A 21,536-nucleotide genomic window follows, 5' to 3' on the forward strand; every position below is an offset into this window, starting at 1 on the left:
ACATGTTAAATAAAGAACAAATCATAATTCTGAATAACATGCAATAGATATTGAAAAGTAAAAGAGGGAGTTCAAAAAATCTTCTCTCTACAAAGAATTCAGATCTATCTCTCCCAAAAACTCTCAGTATCCTTTCTCTCAAAAACTGCTAGAAGATAACTTAAGGGTTTCTAAAACGTAAAAATAATATATATACATCCTAAAACACGTCCATGGGCCTTAATTGCAAATAAGGAAAACTTGGGCTTATTTTGTAATTCTTCTAAAGCTTGTGGAGATAACTTCCGTTTGTCTTTGTGGCACCTGCATCGATCGATGCTGAGACTGCATCGGTCGATGCAAAGTCTTGATCACGTCTCCAAGCTTCGTTGATCAGCCTTCATGCTTTGATTATGTTCCAAATCATTCTCTTTTAGTTCCTTTATGTTCCATCCGTGCCAATGAGTACCTAAACCTATAAAGACTCAAAAATCACCTAGAAAACAAATCAAAACACTCAAAAAGCACACTTATACCATGGTTGAAAACCACAAAAACCATGATATATCACGCACACACTTCGAGGAGCCACTAATTTCCGGCGGAGTCTCTCCCCCTTACATGTAGAAGTAGAAGATTTCATTTGGGCGATGCGGTGCATGATCGGACATGATTTCAGAGACGTGGCGTTCTTTACTGACTGTTCAGACTTGGTAAAGATGGTGTCTTCTCCTGCAGACTGGCCAACTTTCTCGGCGTACCTTGACGACATCAAGATTGACAAGGAAGAATTTTCATATTTCTCTTTATCTTTTATCCCTAGAAGTGTAAATGTAAGTGCAGACTCTCTGGCACGCAAAGCGTGTGTTTCTCCGCATCATGTTCTGTTTGTAAACAATTTTCCACCCAATTGGCTCGTTTGAGCTAATCTTTTGCTGATAAAAAAGTGTTTATTTTGTAACGTAAAGGGGTACGAATCGAACAAGATGAGAAGTTATTGATGGACTATTAATGTTCCTGGATCCCAACATGTTAAAATATAATAGGAATCGTTTAGCATTCTGGTCTTGTATGATTAGTATGGAAAAGCCTTAGCTTTTGCTGGTTGTGTTTCGTGACTCTTGGTTGGTTCAGTCGGATGTATTGTCCGTTTTAGGTTTAGGATCAGAACATTGAAAGCTGGGAATTCCAAGCTTTTCTGATGATGTGCCTCTGGGTGTTTATGCTATTGGGACAAGTTCTACACGCTGATCATGAGGATCTCATAGCTTGGATTTGATTTGCTCTTTAGTATTAGTTTTGGCTTTCTCTGTGTTAGTATTTGTTTTTGTGTTATTAGGTCAATTTAAGTGGTTTAAGAGATAATTTCACTCCGAGTCGTGGTGTGTTAGCTATTTCGTTGTAGTTAAAAAAATGCAATGGTTCTTGATTAGGTAGCGTTGGATCCTACTAGTGTTCCAGGGTTGTACTTGATCAACCATTGTATTTGGTCCAATTCTATAGAGATGAATGTAATGTGCCTTGGATTTGGTTGTAATATTTTTGTTAATGAAAAATTGATGTTGAGCCAAAAAAAAAATATGATAGGAATCGTGCACGTGAGACATAATTTTCTACTCTGACTATGCTGCAAGCAAATTTTTTTTTTTTTTTTTTTTCTTATTATATGAATTGATTATCTCATCAACAAACACTCATATGTCATGCTGCGCACAAATTAGTGGCCCACATAAATAAAAAGAAAAATGGTAAAGTCCTTTCATAGAGCCAGCAACAATTTCTTAAAGTATGGAGTTGGCGATAAGACTGAGCCTTTGGAATAAGTTTTGGGTCTAATTGGTTTTGTCATCAGCATTTTAAACATGTGAAATGACTGATGGAAGAAGTAATAACGGCAAGTTGGTGCTCAAAAACCTCGTCCTCGTACTTCTCCTAATACATAGTTTTTTACTCTCTCTCTCTATCTTTCTAGAATGTAAATGGAATTAGCTTAGGGTGCATCTTTTGACTTGATGAACACGTGAATGAGTCGACTCTTAATGGCTATTGAGGAAACTTGGTTAATTTGCAGGAACATGGAGCATTCAAGTGATAGGGAGCTAGAGTTTATAGGCTTTAAGAAACTCAAACTCTTTTATCTTCGTAGCTCCTTGAATTATGTGGGATTGAAATGTTAATGCACAAAATAAGAAGAGAAAAACAGAAGGAAAAAATGAATATATAAATAAAAGAGGAGAATTGAGTTGAGAGAGGTTAAATAGGCATGCAAAATCAAGAGGCATAAGAGAAACAAAGTGATGTCTGTTGGGGCAAATTTGGCTAAATATTATAGAGAAATCATATAGAAAGAGAGGTGAAGAACAACTCTGGTGATGGTATACTTTGTGGTAACAACGGAGAACACCAGCAGCAACTGGTTGAGGAGCAGAGAACACCTAATAATCTCCATCAGTTAGGGTGTTAAATAATGGAATCAATATTGTGTAAGAATAACAAGAGCAAAAGAAAAAATTAGCTTAAATTTCTCAATACTGATATGTGTAAATCAAATTAATTTCCATTTTTAACTTCATGAGATGAAACATTATACTTCTAACACAAAACATAGGAGATCAGAATTTTAAAAATAGATTGATTGAGAAGTGAGAAAGTAAGTGTGCACAGATGTTGAATTTGAAAGTACATGATGCAAAATGTGGCCGTGCTATGCAAAGTTAGAAAATTAAATAAAAGACCCTAACTGATAGCGGAGCTTGTTGTGAGTTAATGAAAACGGAAATCAAATCATTTGATTCATTTCACCAGCTCTTGTTCTTCAAGCTCTTTTCTCTATCTTTCATATAAAATGGTAATTTGTTATCTTGAATTGAGTTCGAGTAAGTACTGATTTAACAACTGGTTCATTCAGGTGCAGTATGATTTAGGATCAGTGTCATGAGTGTAAAGGAGAATATATATTAGGGATCTACTAGTAATTAGTTATAGCTAAACCCTTGTGTATCAGCCTATATATACCTTGTAAATCATTCGTATAAAAAAGTGTGGCTTAACCTACATATGGTATCAGAAGCGTAGTATCTTAACATATCTAAACCTTAAAAAAATTTCTGCCGCTTTTCTTTTTCTCTTTTCTTCTTCTTCTTCCTCTTCGATCTATCTTTTCTTCTTCCTCACGCTTCTTTGTATCTCCTTTCAGTCATGTATTCTGCAAACAGTGAGATTGTTGTTACCTCTGATGCATCTGTTCTTCACAATGTCAACATGGCTAATGTGACCAAACTCACTGCCACCAATTTCCTGACGTGGAGTCGTCAGGTTCATGCCTTGCTCGATGGTCATAATCTCGCCGGATATCTTGATGCTTCCACCAGTTCTCCCTCTCTGACCATCACCACTGATGGTACTAACTCTGTGAATCCGACATACTCTAACTAGAAGCGCCAAGACAAACTCATCTATGCTAGTCTCCTTGGTGGGATCTCCGTTGAAGTACAGCCCCTTTTATCAAAGGCGTCGACATCTGCTCAGATTTGGAGCACCCTCTCCAAAACCTATGCTAAACCCACATGGGGACACATCAAACAAATCCGAGAGCAGATCAAACAATGGAAGAAAGGTGCCCGCTCCGTTGATGAATACATTCAAGGCTTCACCAACCGTTTTGATCAACTGGTTGTGCTTGGGAAACCTCTTGAACACGAAGATCAGGTTGACTATAGTCTCGCTGGTCTCCTAGAGGATTTCAAACTTGTGGTTGATCAGATTGATGGTCGTGATACTCCTTCATCGATTGTTGAGCTTCATGAGAAGTTGATCAACTATGATCTGAAGCTTCAAGCTCTTGCTCGTGCAGTCCCCTCCTCTGTTCCGGTCACTGCTAATGTTGCTTATTACAAGAACTCCGGTGGCCACAACAACTTCCGCAACCAGGACCGTGGTTCCTCTTGTGGACATTGGCATCGTCAACAAAAAAAATCTCGTGGATCTCAAGGTCGCGATTATCAGAGACGGTGCTAACTATGTGGTGTCTATGGCCATAGTGCTCGGCGTTGCTCATAGTTCCATACATCTGGATGCGGCTTCACAGCTTCTGGCGGTGGCTATTCGTCGTCTCCCTCCATGTTGTGGCAACTACGAGTGAATGTTGTTGTTGTGTCTTCTCCAACTTCATGGATATGTGATACTGGAGCCACTCATCATCTCACCTCTGATCTATCAAATATAGCGCTTCATCAACCATACACCAGCGGCGAAGAGGTTACGATTGTTGATGGTTTGGGTCTCCTAATAACACATATAGGTTCCGCTTTGCTTACTACTCCATCTCGATCTCTTTCACTTACAGATGTCTTATATGTTCCAAATGTGTGCAAAAATCTTATTTATGTCTATCGATTATGCAATTCTAATCAAGTGTCGGTTGAATTCTTTCATGCACACTTTCAGGTGAAGGATTTGAGCATGGGGTCCGATTACTCCAAGGCCGAACTAAGAATGAGCTGTATGAATGGCCGGTGGATCATCAGACTATTGCCATCTTCTCGGCCACTCCAACATCAAGAACTGATCTCTCCTCCTGGCATCGACAACTAGGGCATCCCTCTTTTTCGGTTTTAGAAACTAGTGTTTCTCAATTTTTCTTGCCCTCTCTCCTTCTCCAATTTTTTTTTCTTGTTCTGATTGCATTATCAATAAAAGTCACAAGTTGCCATTCTCTACAAATACCATCGTTTCTTCTCATCCCCTTGAATTTATCTATACAGATGTTTGGTCTTCTCCCATTTTATCCTCTGAAAACCAAAAATACTACCTTCTTCCGTTGATCTTTTACTCATTATACTTAGCTTTATCCACTTAAAGTAAAAATCCCAAGTCAAAGAAGTTAGTATTGCCTTAAATGTCCTAGTTGAGAATCGGTTCCAACATAAAATTCGAACTCTATATTCGAATAATGGGGGAGAATTTATTGCATTGAGATCGTTCTTGGTGTCCCATGGCATATCACATCTGATTACTCCGCCATATACTCCACAACAAAATGGTGTCTCTGAGAGAAAACATCGTCATGTTGAAGAAACGGGTCTCACAATGCTTGGTCATGTCTCTATTCTGAAACACTATTGCCCTTATGCGTTTGCTACGACAGTGTAACTTATCAACCGCATGCCAACTGATGTCTTGTCGGACCAATCTGCTTATCGGAAGCTATTCCAAACCACTCCAACTTATCTACAACTCTGGGTGTTTGGTTGTATATGTTATTTGTGGCTTTTTCCGTATCGTTAAAAAAAGCTTGCAACCCGCTCAACGCCATGTGTGTTTCTCAGTTATTCTCTCACACAGAGTGCATACTTATGCCTGGAGGTACAAAGTGGCCGAATATACATTTCTCAGCATGTTCAGTTCGTCGAGACGTCCTTTCCGTTTGCTACCACCATGTTGTCTAGCGATTTTCGTCATTCTCTACGAGTACTAGCTCCAGCTCTTCTGGTTAATCTTCGATAATCCCTTTCCCGTCACCGTCAGCTTCTTCCCCGCCTCCAGCCTCGGCTCCCCCCTCCATGTCACTACCGCTGTCAGTTCCTTCATCACCGTTGACTCCCATCTTCGCCACAGGTCTCCTCTGTTCCACAATCATCGGCTTCAGTTTCCTCTGTTGTCGATAATGAAAGAAGAACCAAACGGGCTAAAGATTCTACTATGGCCCAAAAACAACATCCAGTCCAACAAAGTCCACATCCTGCATTCGGCCTATCCTCACCAAGGCCACAATCTCTAAGTCCATTAACCTCGCTTCACTCTTCGTCTTCGATCTCGTCTCCGGTTTCTGTCTCTGTCTCATCGTCTCTGATGCCATCTCCGACACCATCTCCAGAATCCTCTACGACGTCGTCCCCTTCACCGCCACCACAAAACGTCCACTCTTGAAGACAAGAGCCAAAAATCAAATCACCAAACCACAAAAGAGAATGAATCTGTTGGCTACGATTACAACACCCATAATTTCGATGATGATGGCTTAAGCTCTTAAGGATCCCAATTGGCGTAATGCAATGGCTGAGGAGATGAATGCCTAGATACAAAATCACACCTTTGATTTGGTTCCACCAGATGTTGCAAAGAATGTGATCACTTGTAAGTGGATCTTTACTCTCAAATATCGAGATGATGGTTCCATTGACAAGTACAAAGCCATGCTGGTTGCTCGTGATTTCAACCAACAGTATGGTCTTGATTACTCTGAGACGTTTAGTCCTGTAATCAAATCCACAACCATCCGTCTTGTTCTCGAGGTTGCAGTCAAACAAAATTGGGCATTACACCAAGTTGATATTAACAATGCTTTTCTTCAAGGCACCCTAACCAACGAAGTGTATGTCACTCAGCCACCAGGTTTTGTAGATCGTGATCGCCCTCATCATGTGTGTCGCTTAAAAAAAGCGCTCTACAGACTCAAACAGGCGCCTCGAGCCTGGTATCAGGAACTTCGTCAATTTCTCACTTAATTGGGCTTTAAGACGTCTCTAACGAATGATTCACTCTTCATTTGCAAATGTGGTCAGTCTTATATTTATGTTCTTGTCTACGTAGATGATATTATTATTGCTGTAGATCCTGCTGCGGTCACAATTTTCAATGCTAGTCTTGCCCCACCATTTCTCTCTCAAAGATCTTGGTCCTCTCAGCTATTTCTTGGGTATCAGATTCACTCGCACATCCCAAGGCATTCATCTGATGCAGCGCAAGTATATCACCGACCTCTTATCCAAAACCAATATGCTTGCTGCAAATCTGGTTTCAACACCCATGACACAGAAGCCACTCACGCTCTTCTCTGGAACGTTACTTGATGATGTTATTCAATATAGAATGGTTGTCGGGAGCCTCCAGTATCTTGCTTTACGCATCCTGACATAGTTTTGTGGTTAATAGTTTGTCTCAGTTTATGCACAAGCCCACCAATGAACACTGGCAAGCAGCTAAACGGGTTTTGCGTTATTTAGCGGAGACAAAGTCCTTAGGCATTTTATTCTGCCATGATGCTCCTCTTACCATCCATGCCTTTTCTGATGCAGAATGAGGTCAGGACCGCGGTACTTATGTCCCTACTAATGCGTATATTGTATATTTTGGAGGAAGTCTGATCTCTTGGTCCTCAAAAAAGCAAAAGAGTGTGTCGTGATCCTTAACAGAAGCCGAGTATCGTGCCATCGCTAACACGGCTTCTGAACTACGGTGGATCTGCTCTTTGCTCACTGAAATGGGTATCACCCTACCTACTGCACCTGTTGTATATTGTGATAATATTGGCGCGACGTATTTGTGTGTAAACCCCGTCTTTCACACCAAAATGAAGCATGTTGCTATCGATTATCATTTTGTTCATGAACACATCCAATCCAGGATGTTACGGGTCGTTTTTGTCTCCACTCATGACCAGCTTGCGGATGCACTAACCAAACCTCTTCCCGGACCATGGTTTAAGGAACTCAAAGACAAGATAGGAATCAAGCATTTGCTTCCTTCTTCAGGGGGTGTGTAAAGGAGAATATATATTAGGGATCTACTTGTAATTACTTTTATAGCTAAACCCTTGTGTATCAGCCTATATATACTTTGTAAATCATTCATATAAAAAAGGGTGGCTTAACTTACAATGAGAAAACGAGAGTTTGTTAGTTACTCTCTCTCTCTCTCTACAATGAGATTCTCACTTAGAACTTAGATCCCGAACTCTGAAAATTCCTTTTTATCACATTCTTCTGCTTCCCTCCTTAAACAGAAATTTGATCTTTTGATGTTTTTCATTCAACAAAAAGTGATAACATTAGTACAAGAATAATAAATTGGGAGTTAAACCTCTAGATCAATGCAATTGACCAATCCTGCGGATGAATGCTTTAAATTAAAGACCAATCTCGTCTTACTTTTCTTCTAGATCTCAACCACTAGCATTACTCACAAAATATGAATTAATGAATTTGGTATATAGTTTGTTATAAGATTTGGAAAAAAAACTTCTAAAAAAAATGTCAATTTTTGTTTGGGAAATTGCTGTGTATAACCAATAAAAAAAATATAATTCATCCACTAACTAGTGACTACACTAACCATAAAAATATTATATACTCTATATTTTATATATTAATTACATAAATAACTCTCAACCATTTCTTACCACCACAAACCCCACCACCTATCATTACCACCACCTCCGGCCACCGAACCACTGCCGTCTTCGACCACCACCATCATCGCCCACTAGCCTCTGGACCACCGCCGGCTGCCGGACCACCGCCACCACCACATTCGGTCGTCAGACCACCAGCGCCTCCAACTACTGCTACCACCTCTGGTCACCTATTCCGGCCACATCCGCCGACCTACGGTCTCCGACCACCAGCCACCAGCCACCAGCCACCACCAGAATTGCTGTCCTTTTTGGTTATTTTCCATTAACCAATAATTACTTACCTAATTTAAGTTATTATTTGACTATATTCTTTATTCATTTTTTTTATTTTGGTTATCATGCAAATTTACCCTTTTGTTATTCTCAGGCCAAGTAAATTCTTGGAAATTTGGCGTAACAAAAAAAGAGAGAGAGAGAGATAGAGAGAGAGAGATACAAGCTTCTTTGTTTTGTTTTGCTTTTCTAGTAAGTCATAAGTTGTAAGACTACAACTTGTATTCTCTTTATTTTATCAACGTGATTCAGTTTTCCACAATTAGATAAAAGTGTGAAACAACTTTTATTTTTCTTTCTTATATGTTTGAAAAAACAAGAAATATTTGAAAAACCAAGCGTCGATAGCTCAATTGGTAAAGATTTTTTTGGCAAAGTCTAGAGATCGTCGGTTCGAGGGACGGCGCTTGGGAGGAGACTATATAAAATACTCTGGTACTTGGTCTGAGGGAATGTACGGACCTAGGCCTAGAACCTCTTGTAATTCAAAAAAAAAAAAAAAAACAAGAAATATCGGAATCATAGATACGTCATGTACTCATGCATATGGGTCAGCAAGGAATCATAGATACGTCATGCATATGGCTAGCTACAATAATTTCTTAACAAGATATATAAGGCAGATATCCTATTTACTAGATACATTTTTTCTAGCACGGGTATGCCCTAGTGCGCATTAAGTTGATAATCATAATCAATTAGTATGTAGTATTTTTCTACAGAATTTACAATTTTAAGAAAGGTCATTTGAATGTTATTCATCTTCAACAAAAAAAAAAAAAAAAAAGAGGACCATGCACGTGTACCACATAATATGTCACATGAGCTTACTTAAACTGAGCCTAAGAGACCAGAGTATTAATGGGAGTTCAAAGACTGTCACGCACTCCTTTCACTAAAAGCATGTAATGTTCAATTTGCTTCGATCTATCTGAGTTTCATTTGTAATAGACCTAAATGGTTAACTTTTTGTGACTTCTGTTGCAAGTTGCAACGAAAAAGTACTGTTATAATTTGTTTGGGTAAATTGAATTTTTTTTTTTTTAAAAAAAACCCCGTATGTGCATGATAAAAGACTAAATTTGAAATTTTCCTTCATTGGTTGACCCAACAACGCGTTGTTTCCCTTTTCTACCCCGAAAACTTCAAAGTCATGTAAAACGCATCAAATTATTGACTGAGCACTTAGGGTTTTCAGTTTTATGCAAAAGAAGGTTTTGTCATCCCCTCCCCCAACTCCTCCATAACAGAAAATGAAATTCTCCACATTTGATGAACGATACGTTGATAATTAGAGCTCGATCGTTTGCGTACATATCATAAAAAAAACAAAAAAACAAAAACGATTTAGTTGAATGCACACTAAGTAAGAAAACTTACAAATTTACTTTAAAGTTCAATATCTATTAAAATTGGTATTGTAAATATAATATAACAATATATGGTTAAATAAAAAATGACTTTTTATCGAATATACAAAACTTATTTTAAACAAAGAAAACAATGCTCGAGCATCACTTGTTTTTATACAGAAGTAGCATACGACATCAGGAACATAATTTAGATATTGAAAACAGTAAAAGAGCTTGAATCTCGGGATTGCTGCCCCCCGGCCCTCCTCCTCTTTACATGGTGCGCTTCGTTAAAAATGGCTGGATGCACAGTATTTCTTTTTCATTATTTTAGTTCTTACCTTTTGAATATCATATCATATATGTCGTTAATTAAATGTTTAATTTGGTTATAATTAAGATTTACAATTTATTTCTAAAAGAAAATTGATAATATTGGGAATTTAATTGAAGTATTACTTCTCTTGTTTTTTTTTTAGCTTACCGCCCATTGTTTTTGACACTTTCAAGTTTCACCGAAATCTACATCCAAGCCAGCTCACCCAAGTTTAAGTGTGGGGACTAAGTTCTCCATGAATCCTCGCTTTGCTATACATCGAATAAAGTATGATTCTCTTCTTTTGGTTTTGAATTAGGTAAAACAATAATCACGGTCTACATATAACCGGAGAGATGGTAATAAGCGACCATACTAGAATATGCAGACGATAGATATAATTTTGATATAAAGTGTGCAAGTTGTCCTCATACGATCACATTTAGTATTTGTAAAAATTTAGGTTTTCATTCTCATTAAACGAAACTTTCACATTTATATGAAACAAGTAAATTAACACGCTCTAAAATGAAACAAAACGAGCTCGACATTGAAGAAGTACCGCAAAAAGAGAGAGAGACTTGATATGAAATTTGCTTGCAGAAATCAAAGATGAAATTCGCTTGCTAGCTAAGAGATCCTTTGGGGAAAAAGAAAAAAATGATTGACGATAGGGATCCACTTGACGTTGACCAACCTTCTCACTCAATCACATGTGACATATACTTCTAAGTGATACATATATATATATATATATATGCATAGACAATTAGACACACACATAACAACGTAAGCAATTACACACACATAACAACGCAAGCAATCGAATTTTGGATTACAGAAAATCTAACTGCTTACGTTGTTATGTGTGTGTCTGAACAGAAACTATATGAGGACGATATTTCAAAGCATATTCTAGTCTCGATCGGCACATGGGTGTCTGTGCCCCACTTCAGATTATATACTTATTGACAAATTAAATCAATATATACTTACGTCACAAAATAAAATACACACATTAACACATCACATTTTAATATAATAACATTATTAAAGTGTATAATCTATATAATAATAGCAATCCGAATAAATGCGAAGAACAGTTGCAGTGGACCATAGTGACTTTTCATTTAAAAAAATTCAATTACATTTTTCCATCGAACAGTCGCATCTTTTCATCATGACTTTTCATTTAAAAAAAATTCACATGCATCTTTTCATCGTGATTTTTCATTAAAAAATATTATTTAATTATTTTTTGACAAAATAATTATATGATTGAGTCTCTTTAGAAAGTTGCATATGTTGAATGTAGAGTTGTGTCTCTTACAAACAATTGTGATTTTTGTATATAATATTAGCAATATATGAATAAATGCGAAGAACAATTGCATCGTGACTTTTCATTAAAAAATTCAGTTGCATATTTTCATCGTGACTTTTCATTAAAAAAAAATATTATTTAATTATTCTTTTGACAAAAAAATTATATGGTTGCTCTCTTTAGAAAGTTGCATCTGTTGAATGTAGAATTGTGTATTTTACAAACAGTTGAGATTTTTGTATATAATATTAGCAATATGGATAAATGCAAAGAACAATTGCGTCTTTTCATCGTGACTTTTTATTCAAAAAATTGTGATTTTTCATTAAAATATTCAGTTGCATCTTTTCATCGTGAATTTTCATTAAAAAATATTATTTAATTATTTTTTTGACAAAAAAAATTATATGGTTGCGTCTCTTTAGAAAGTTGCATCTATTTAATGTAGAGTTGTGTCACTTACAAATAGCTGTGACTTGTGTATATAATATTAGCAATATGAATAAATGCAAAGAACAGTTGTGTCTTTTCATCGTGACTTTTTATTAAAAAATTATTATTTTATTTTTTTTTGACAGAAAAATTATACGGTTGTGTCTCTTTAAAAAGTTGCATTTGTTGAATGTAGAGTTGTGTCTTTTACAAACAGTTGTGTCTTTTACGAACAATTGTATCTATTCAAATGTTCACATCTTTAGCAATTATGTCTATTCAAATATTCATATCTTTAGTAATCTATATAATTTGTTCTTCTTTTGTAACAATTTCCAACTTTCCTTTTAGTCTATATAATAATAGCAATCTGAATAAATGCGAAGAACAGTCGCATCTTATCAACGTGACTTTTCATTAAAAAAAATTTCAGTTGCATCTTTTCATCGAACAATCGCATCTTTTCATCGTGACTTTTCATTAAAAATATTATTTAATTAGTTTTTGACAAAATAATTATATGATTGCGTCTCTTTATAAAGTTGCATCTGTTGAATGTAGAGTTGTGTCTCTTACAAACAGTTGTGACTTTTGTATATAATATTAGCAATATGAATAAATGCGCAGAACAGTTGCGTCGTTTCATCGTGACTTTTCATTAAAAAAAATTTAGTTGCATCTTTTCATCGTGACTTTTCATTAAAAAGAATATTATTTAATTATTCTTTTGACAGAAAAATTATATGGTTGCGTCTCTTTAGAAAGTTGCATCTGTTAAATGTAGAGTTGTGTATTTTACAAACAGTTGAGATTTTTGTATATAATATTAGCAATATGGATAAAAGCAAAGAACAATTGCGTCTTTCATCGTGACTTTTTATTCAAAAAATTAAATAAAATATGGGGATTTAATTACATTAAAAATTATTTTAAAAATGCAACTACCTATTATATGTTTATAGCACTAATCATTTTTTATTTAATCGTAAAGATTTGTATCTCTCATTTGCATATTTTAATTGTAATTTTTCTTAAAATAATTGAGTGAAATATGTGTAAGTTACATCAATGGCAAAATCTGTAAATATTCTAGTCAAAGGGTAACTCACTAATTAAATGGACTTAAAAGTTCATTAAGAACGATACGTCAACATAAAATTTCCGTTAATCACATGTAAAAAATAAATTTATTTTTAGGAATATTTCTTAAAATATTTTTAAGAGTTATATTTTTGGAATTTATTATACTATAGTTTAATAAAAATATATTAAATAAATTTTGTAATAAATATTTTATTAAAATGAGTTCCCCCACGATATCGCGGGGGCTCAATACCTAGTCAATTTAATGTTAAAATACGTGAACAGAACTGTTATGTTTATAAAAATTTGTGAAATTTATAGATGTATTGGAGATGATGAGCTGAACAGCTGATGATCAATTAAGTAATCAAATCGGTTTTTATATTGAATTAGAAAGATATTCTATAATACCATTATTTAAATATAGATTTCTTTCACTTTGAAATTAGTGAAATGAACGATATTGTTCACTAGACTCCAATACTTGTTCATGATTTATTGATATTATTTATATCTACGTGGACCGCATCATCTCATGGGTCTTTATCCTTACGTACACACGAAGGACACGACGTAAAGGAAAACCCTAACCAATTTTTCTCCTATCAGTAGCCATGTCTTTCCAAATCACACAGTACCGGAGTTCTGATAATGAGATCAAGGAAAAGGAGGAGGTGGATCATAGATGACGGTACTTACTCCTCCACCGTACACAAACGTATCATCCTTATCAATGGCGGAGCTTTGGGGTTGCTTCAGGTGGGCACAAACCAATCATCAATCAACGCAGCAGACCGTCGAGCCATAATCTTCTGTTTCTTGGTCATCACTCTTATCTACACCATCCTTCGTGTCTGCGAAGTAAAGCTTCGAATCAAACCTGATATCGGTAACTTTGTTGGGCACGTCAGCCATCTCTTTGGGGCTCTCGCAGCTCTCCTACTCATTTTTCTTATATCGCCAACTTTCACTTTGATCGTGGTTCCTCTCTGGCTTGTTTGGTTCTTCGTTGTTATGTATGTCTATCTCTCTCTATCTGAGCCCGTGATCCCAGAGGATACCGCCGCAGATTCACCGGTTTAAAGTAAGTTCAAGTAGATCGTCTTCTGATCTCCAATTCCCGCCACCGGGTAGCTAAGTATCTCCATCTTTATATGTGTTTGTATTTCTCACTACTATGGTCGGGTATCTGATTTAAGAGCTCCAAATAAAATAAGATTTTATGTTTTTTTAGTTCGGACATTATTGTTGACTCGGTTCTTTTGTAAAATTTCGATTATTAAATGCTCTACAAAAATCTATTATCAGTACTTGCCTTCCTTTGTTGACCATTATATGTCCTATATAATATCTCTCAGGTTTTTTTTTTCTTTCTATTTTTATAGTTTTCATTCGATTTTTCAGCTGCAGAAGGATTAGGTTATCTGGGAATTCGTTTTTTACCAGACAAAGAAAAACACTCTGTTACTTGTTTACCAGACAAAGAAACACTCTGTTACTTGTTTACCAGACAAAGAAAACACCATTTCTTTGTTTACGAATTAGATTATCATAATCTTTGAGGGAAGTACCTCCTGCATCTTTAGCTCTCCGGAAAAGGAAATCCAGGTTCGCAAACACAGATGCAGATGCCCATACTTGGAAAGCAGGAGGGCATTCGAAAAATATAGGTGGTTAATGGTTACCACATCTTGGACATTCTCTTTCCGTTCCCAAGTGACGGTCCGCCAATCGTTGGCATGTGGCCAGACACCCCGTAGCAATTTGCCAGAGAAAGTGTTGTATATTTTTTTTTGAGATTTGGATATTCCACGATTGTGCCTGCAATGCCGAAACATTTGGTCCCTCAAAAGGGAGGTCACAATCCCCTCGGAGGCCTGCTTTCGCTATCTATATTGTGTATAATTTTGGTTCTTTCTTAGTATTTTAACCTTCATCTTATATCACATTTACACTTGAGTGAAGATGTTTTCTCAATCCTGTTTCTCTCCCGATCAAGCTTGAGAGAATCTGAAATACTTTATGTTTTATATTACCAGTTATAATCCAAAATTAAACGTTGTAGTAAGACTGTAAGAGTTTCCATCCTCCAAAACAACCAAAGATTAATTAGTACGTATCTAATCGGACATATAAACTACCCAGAGACAACAAAGTACAATTCCATAAAAGGGACGATCCTTGGCCGCTTGTTTGTGTCATTCTTCTCCATGTACTTGTTGTTCTTTTTGTTTCCATATATTCTTTTATTCTTTTGTTAGGATTTTCTTCATAATTTTATTTTCTAGTGAAAGCTAGCTTTGATGATTTTTGAAAACTCTCTAACCATTTGTTTCTTCCCATATTGAGGCAAAATTAATTACAGGCATACACTAGTTCGATATTTCGTATTTGTAATTATATATATAATTATATATATATATATATTGATTTAATTTATTTTGTTTTGCATAGTCGAGATTATATATATTTAAATTTAAACTAAACTTAAGAAGAAAAAAAATTGTCTTTCCAATTATCACCTAACCAACGATCACTGAGCAGCGACCCCACCTAATCACCGATCACCGATCACCGATCATGGAGAAGGTGTGTGCCCTACAAAAGCTTTTAATGGGAAAATCAGAATCTGAGAACAAAAGAATCAAAATTGGTGAGAGTAAAAAAAAAGAGACTCACCTAAAGAAAAATCGATTGGGTTGTTCTACTCGATTTTGAAAAATCATTCATGCTTTCCTAGTTTCGTTGAAAGAGATAGAGAGAAACAAACGAAGAGAAGAGAAAAAAAAAACAAAACAAAACGAGACCAATCATCTTTTGACACGTTAGGTGTCTCCCAGTATCTAAAAAGATGTGGGCAGAGACACAAGTCTCTGATTTACCCCGACTAAAACTTTATTTTTTTTTATATTTTATTATTAAAAAATTAAAAGACATCCCAACGGGATGACCGATGGGAGTGCTCTTAAGCACCTATGTAACAAATGCATGTTCTATTCGCCATAATCACTAGACTTTTACCATGACTCCAATTTCGAAATTCTCCATTCCCCACCTGACTTAATTTGGTTCGATCCCTTACAAGCATGCTGCATACTCACCACATTGGAGTATCTACCCCCACCTAACTTTTTCACCAATGTCTAGGGCTATATTAGCCAATATGTAAATGAATTAATAGCTGGTGTGATCAACGTGAGATATTTCATATTTCTTTTCTTAACAAATCAAATCTAAGAATTTAAAAATCTACTAAAATACTCCCGATAGTAACACTTGTGATTTGTTCCTTCTTCAAACGTAACTAAAAATATTTACAAAGTACGTAGTTCACAAATCCTTTATGTGGACTTTTTTTAAAAAAAAATTAACGAGGGGAGCCCTTGAGAACAATTGTACATATTTATTTTGACAGGGCTGATTCTTGTTTTAAATTTTTATAGATATTGTTCAAAATAACTATAAATGTAGACCTTGACTTACTTTTAAGCTTGAGAGATGATACGTACATCCATATGTATGTATATATCCCCGTGACTTTTTTTTTTTTTTTTTCGGCAAAAAACAAATTTCATTGAAATAAAAGAGTTTTACAAAGACATTCAAAATTATTGTAACACAGTTATTATATACATAAATGTATGTGTCATACACTAAGAAAAATACAGCAGAATGGATTTTGACGATGCTTTCCGTAGAGTAGCCTTACTCGCTAACAGATCTTCTGGTCTGTTATTGTCCAACTTCATATTTGATTTCTCTTTATTACGAATTGTATGCAGCAACTTTTAGCTGACACTTCTTTTCACAAAACGTAACCTTAAACCCAATGTGCCCAAAACTAATTCTGTAATGTAGACAGAGTGGCACCAAAACCTCCGTACCACAGTCTTTCTGGAATATTTCGATGTCTCTGAAGTTCTCTTCAACAAAACCACATGTAGTTTTATTGTATCAAGCCAAGTACCCGAGCCTCTTGTGTTAATAGATTCCCATCTAATCGTCACCAATAAATTTCTCGTCCTCCAAATCTGCTCAATGCCAATCCTATCTTGTCGCCAATATTTGATCCAAACCACATAAAAACTTGACATCTCAACCCAACAATGGTCAAACTGGGGAACCCATAATTCCATCACACAAGCAATATAACCATGAACGGGAGAAACAATTTGGTCGGATTGGAAAAGTGCGATAATGCAGGGAATTATTAATCTCGTTGAGAACGGAGGAACCGAAAAACCAATCTCCGACACAACCATATGACGACTTCCGTTTGTATGACCGATCTCCGACACAACCATGAGTCGATTTTCTTTTATATGACCAATCCACAATCGTATTCCATCAACTTCAATTTTGTAAATTGAATCTCCTGGATCCCATATCTGGGTTTGAGAATTCTTGATCAAATTAGAGAAATTGAATTTATGATCATGTTCTCGATGGTGTTGGAGACCAAAGGGGTCAGAACTGTAACAAAGGAAACTGCCTAGAATTATCTTTGGCAGAAAGACACCGATCTTGTTCCGACTCCAATGCCGGTTGTTGATCGGAAGAAAACACTCTCCATATGAGAGAAAGACGATGAGATATTGAATCAATAACAAGACTCGGCTAGCCATAGGAATCACTTTGCCGATGTTAATGTTTTATATCAAAAAGACAGAAAATTGAAAACTAAGAAAAACAGGAAAGAGGGGCCGACGCCATATATATCCCCGTGACTACGTTAGGAAAAATGAAACGTTCGCCTCCCGTCTCTTTATTAATTAATCTTTTTTGGGAAAACTAAGTTTATTAATTAATCTCTAGTGTAATTTTAATCCCAAATATTAATATAGACACGTGATGTTTTGATTTTTTCTCTTAACGTCTAAGAAACGTGATACTTCTGATATACAAAGAGTTAGTGAGGTTTTCATAAAATTAGAAATTTTAAAAGTTTGAGAGAAAACAATAAGCGTAATACACGGTCGCATAAAAACCGTACCCAAATATCTATAACCCGACCAAAAAAATCGACTTTAGATTGGATACAGATTTAGCTATAAAAATTTCACTGGTTTCTATTTTTCAATAGCCGTGAGTTTGGATAATACTCAGTATCATTTCAAGTACTCATCAAACTCGAATATATAAATATATTTAAAAATATTTATAATATTTAGTATTAATATAATTCAAGTATCTAAAATTATTATTATAATTTTAAATATTTCAATTAATTTTATACTTAAATATCAAAAATAATTAAAATATCAAAAATTATTTGTTATATAAGTCAAAATTTTGTTAAATTTAATTAATTTTTTAAAAAAATTCTCGGGTACCCACTAGCTTGGATACTAATCGGATTCTAAAATTTGTAACCCGCACCAACCCAAACCTGATAGTTACCGAACCAATATATCAAAAAATATCTAATAAATTCTATATTTCTAAACCCGTTTATCCAAATTTGATCGGATAATATTCAAACCCGATCGAATGTCCAGACCTCGCATATCTTCTCTTTCTAATCATGCATTAATTGAACTTTTTATTATTATTGTTGTTGTTGTTTTGAGTATCTTTTATGTTGACAAATAATTTGTTAAAATACAATAGTTTTGAAAATTTGGTTAGCAAATTTATGAAATATATATATATATATATATATATATATCAATATATACTGTATATGTTTTAGAATTACTATATCCTATCTTTACTTCAATTCTTTGTGTTCTTTGGAATGATATTATCATTTACGAAACTTTTGTTGTAAACAAAATGAACTATTGATATATCATGGTTTCTGTGGTTTTTAACCATGATATAAAGAGTCTTTTAGTGTCTTTTGATTTGTTTTCTAGGATGTTTTTGAGTCTTTACAGGTTTCATAGGATTTTGGCATGAAATGAGCAAAATGGAGCAATTTGGATCGTTTTCGAGCATTTAATCAAAACAGTCAATTTGGAGTCTGATCAACTGACTAGTTACAATTGGAAGATACAATTCGACACTGAAGGAGCATCGATCGACACCCAGTCCAAACCGACGAGAGAGCCAAAAATTGGAAGATTTACAATTTTGCCCAAAGTCTTCCATATTTGCAACACAAGTCCCTGACATGTTTTAATACATATAAATAGTATTTTTAGGTTTTACAATCCATAAGTTGTTTTCTAGCAAGTTTTATTTTTCTGCAACCCTGTGAGATTTTGAGAGTTTTGGGAGAAAGAGAGATCTGAACTCCTTGGTAGAGAGAAGAATTTCTAAACTCTCTTCTTACTCTTTTAATATCTATTGCTTATTATTCAGAAAGATGTTTTGTTCTTCATTGAATATGTCTGGAGAATTTGTTAAAAATGCCCCTTTTGATATATCCCTTTTCAAAAATACCCTCTTTTCTGGCCATTTTTATTTATGCCCTCTTTTAATTTTTAATGACCATTTTACCCTTAGATGAAAATTATTTTATTCAATAAAAAGAAAAACAAAATTTTCCCGCCAAAAAATTTCCGACATATTTTCCCGCCAAAAATTTTTCAAAAAAATTTTCCCGCCAAAATTTTTTTTGTCAAAAAACTTTTGATAAAAAATTTCGAAAAAAAAGATTTTCCCGCCAAAAATTTTCCCGCCAAAAAAAAATTACAAGGTTTTTAAAAGGTTTTATAAGGTTTCTACCTTATAAAAGCCTTATAAACACCTTGTAAAGGCTTTTACAAGATTTTTTAAAGAGTTTTAAAAGGTTTTTTAAACAACTTGTAAACGCTTTTACAAGATTTTTAAAAGGTTTTCAAAAGGTTTTAAAAGGTTTTTAAAAGGTTTTTAAAAGGTTTTCAAATGGTTTTTAAAAGGATTTTTAAAAGGTTTTTAAACACCTTCTAAACCCTTTTACAATGTTTTTAAAAACCTTGTAAAAGTTTTTATAAAATTTTTAAAAGGTTTTTAAACACCTTTTAAATGCTTTTAAAAAGTTTTTAAAAGCGTTTACAAGGTGTTTAAAAACCTTTTAAAGCATTTACAAGCTTTTTAAAAGCATTTACAAGGTTTTTAAAAGCGTTTACAATGTGTTTAAAAACCTTTTAAAAACCTTGTAAACGCTTTTAAAAGTTTTTTAAAAGCATTTACAAGGTTTTTAAAAGGTATAAATTTCAATATTTTTGGCGGGAAAATTTTTCGATTTTGGCGGGAAATTTTTTTTTTTGGCGGGAAAAAATAATTTTTTCGGGAAAAATTTTCGATTTTGGCAGGAAAAAAAATTTTGGCGGGAAATTTTTTTGGCGGGAAAATATTTTCGATTTTGATGACTGTACATTCTTGCTGTCACTCAAAAAGGGGAATTTGGTCATTTTGTATATAAAGAGGGGTAGTTTTAAAAATGGTCAACATGAAGGGGTATTTTTAAAAAGAGATATGGAAAAAGGGGCATTTTTGAAAAAATTTTGGCGGGAAAATATGTCGGAAATTTTTTGGCGGGAAAATTTTGTTTTTCTTTTTATTGAATAAAATAATTTTCATCTAAGGGTAAAATGGTCATTAAAAATTAAAAGAGGGCATAAATAAAAATGGCCAGAAAAAAGGGTATTTTTGAAAAGGGGTATATCAAAAGGGGCATTTTTAACAAATTCTCTTGATTTAATAATTTTATGAACAATCTAAACTTGTTTTTAAAGCTGATTTATTACCTAGAATTTTGCAAAGAGATTTGGATTTTCTGGTTTTAAATTTAGATAATATTTGTAGTGAGAACTGATTTATTTTACAGAAGTGTTTAGAGTTCTAGATCTGTTCTTAATTGGTTGAATCCTATTTATTTTCTGATTTAATAATTTGTAATTTCCTGAAAAATTCCTTAGGCCTACCTTTTTGATCCATTGAATTTTCACAGCTTTTATTTATTATTCTGCGTTGTTTTTCTTTATTTAAACTAATTTGTTTAGCATAATTATAAAACTCTACAATTTATTGTATAATCTAGAGTCCTTGTGGAATTCGACCTCTAAGTACTGCATTGATCTCTTAATTTGAGAGAGTAATTCTAGGGATTAATTTGAGCATATCAACTATATATAAGGTTTTTGTTTTGTTTTTTTTTTTTGACAATCAGGTTTTTTTTTGTTTTAGAATACTGCTTTTAGTCTTCGTATCTCTATGCACAGGATTGTCATGTCAGGTCCGTACATACATACATTAGGAAAATGAAATGTAGAGCCAGGCAGTCAATAGAAAAGATATAATTCACCATGTAAAGCACCACGTAGATGAGAATGGTCAAAGACCCCATTTTCACCTTGTTTTGAAACCAATAGATAGCTTAGACAAATACGGTCTCCTGGTAAAAGAAAATCTTAGTGTCTTAATGCTAATCCTAAAACATTTTTACCCATCTAAAAAACTCTTGTTGCAACTATACGACCCCTTGGCTGACCAAGGTCAAAGTTTCCTTATCAACGTCACTATCTTCTGTTTGGAACACTAGTAGAAATTTTTCCTATAGACATGAAAGAGTCACGATCATTACGTGGCATTTTTCAAATTAGACTTGAAAAGTCACAAAATGCTACGGACTTAAAAATAATGAAAAGCGTCACA

The 21,536-nt window shown here is 34.6% G+C and overlaps 1 pseudogene; it reads left to right on the top strand.

The window, feature by feature from the left end:
- The first annotated feature begins 13,604 nt into the window (after positions 1–13,604).
- LOC147924218 (calcium-permeable cation-selective channel WeiTsing pseudogene) lies at positions 13,605–14,036 on the top strand (annotated as a pseudogene).
- The last annotated feature ends 7,500 nt before the right edge of the window (positions 14,037–21,536 follow it).

Source organism: Camelina sativa, chromosome 17 (assembly GCF_030686135.1).
Source record: "Camelina sativa cultivar CO46 ecotype springtype chromosome 17, ASM3068613v1".
In the NCBI taxonomy this organism is placed as follows: Eukaryota; Viridiplantae; Streptophyta; class Magnoliopsida; order Brassicales; family Brassicaceae; genus Camelina; species Camelina sativa.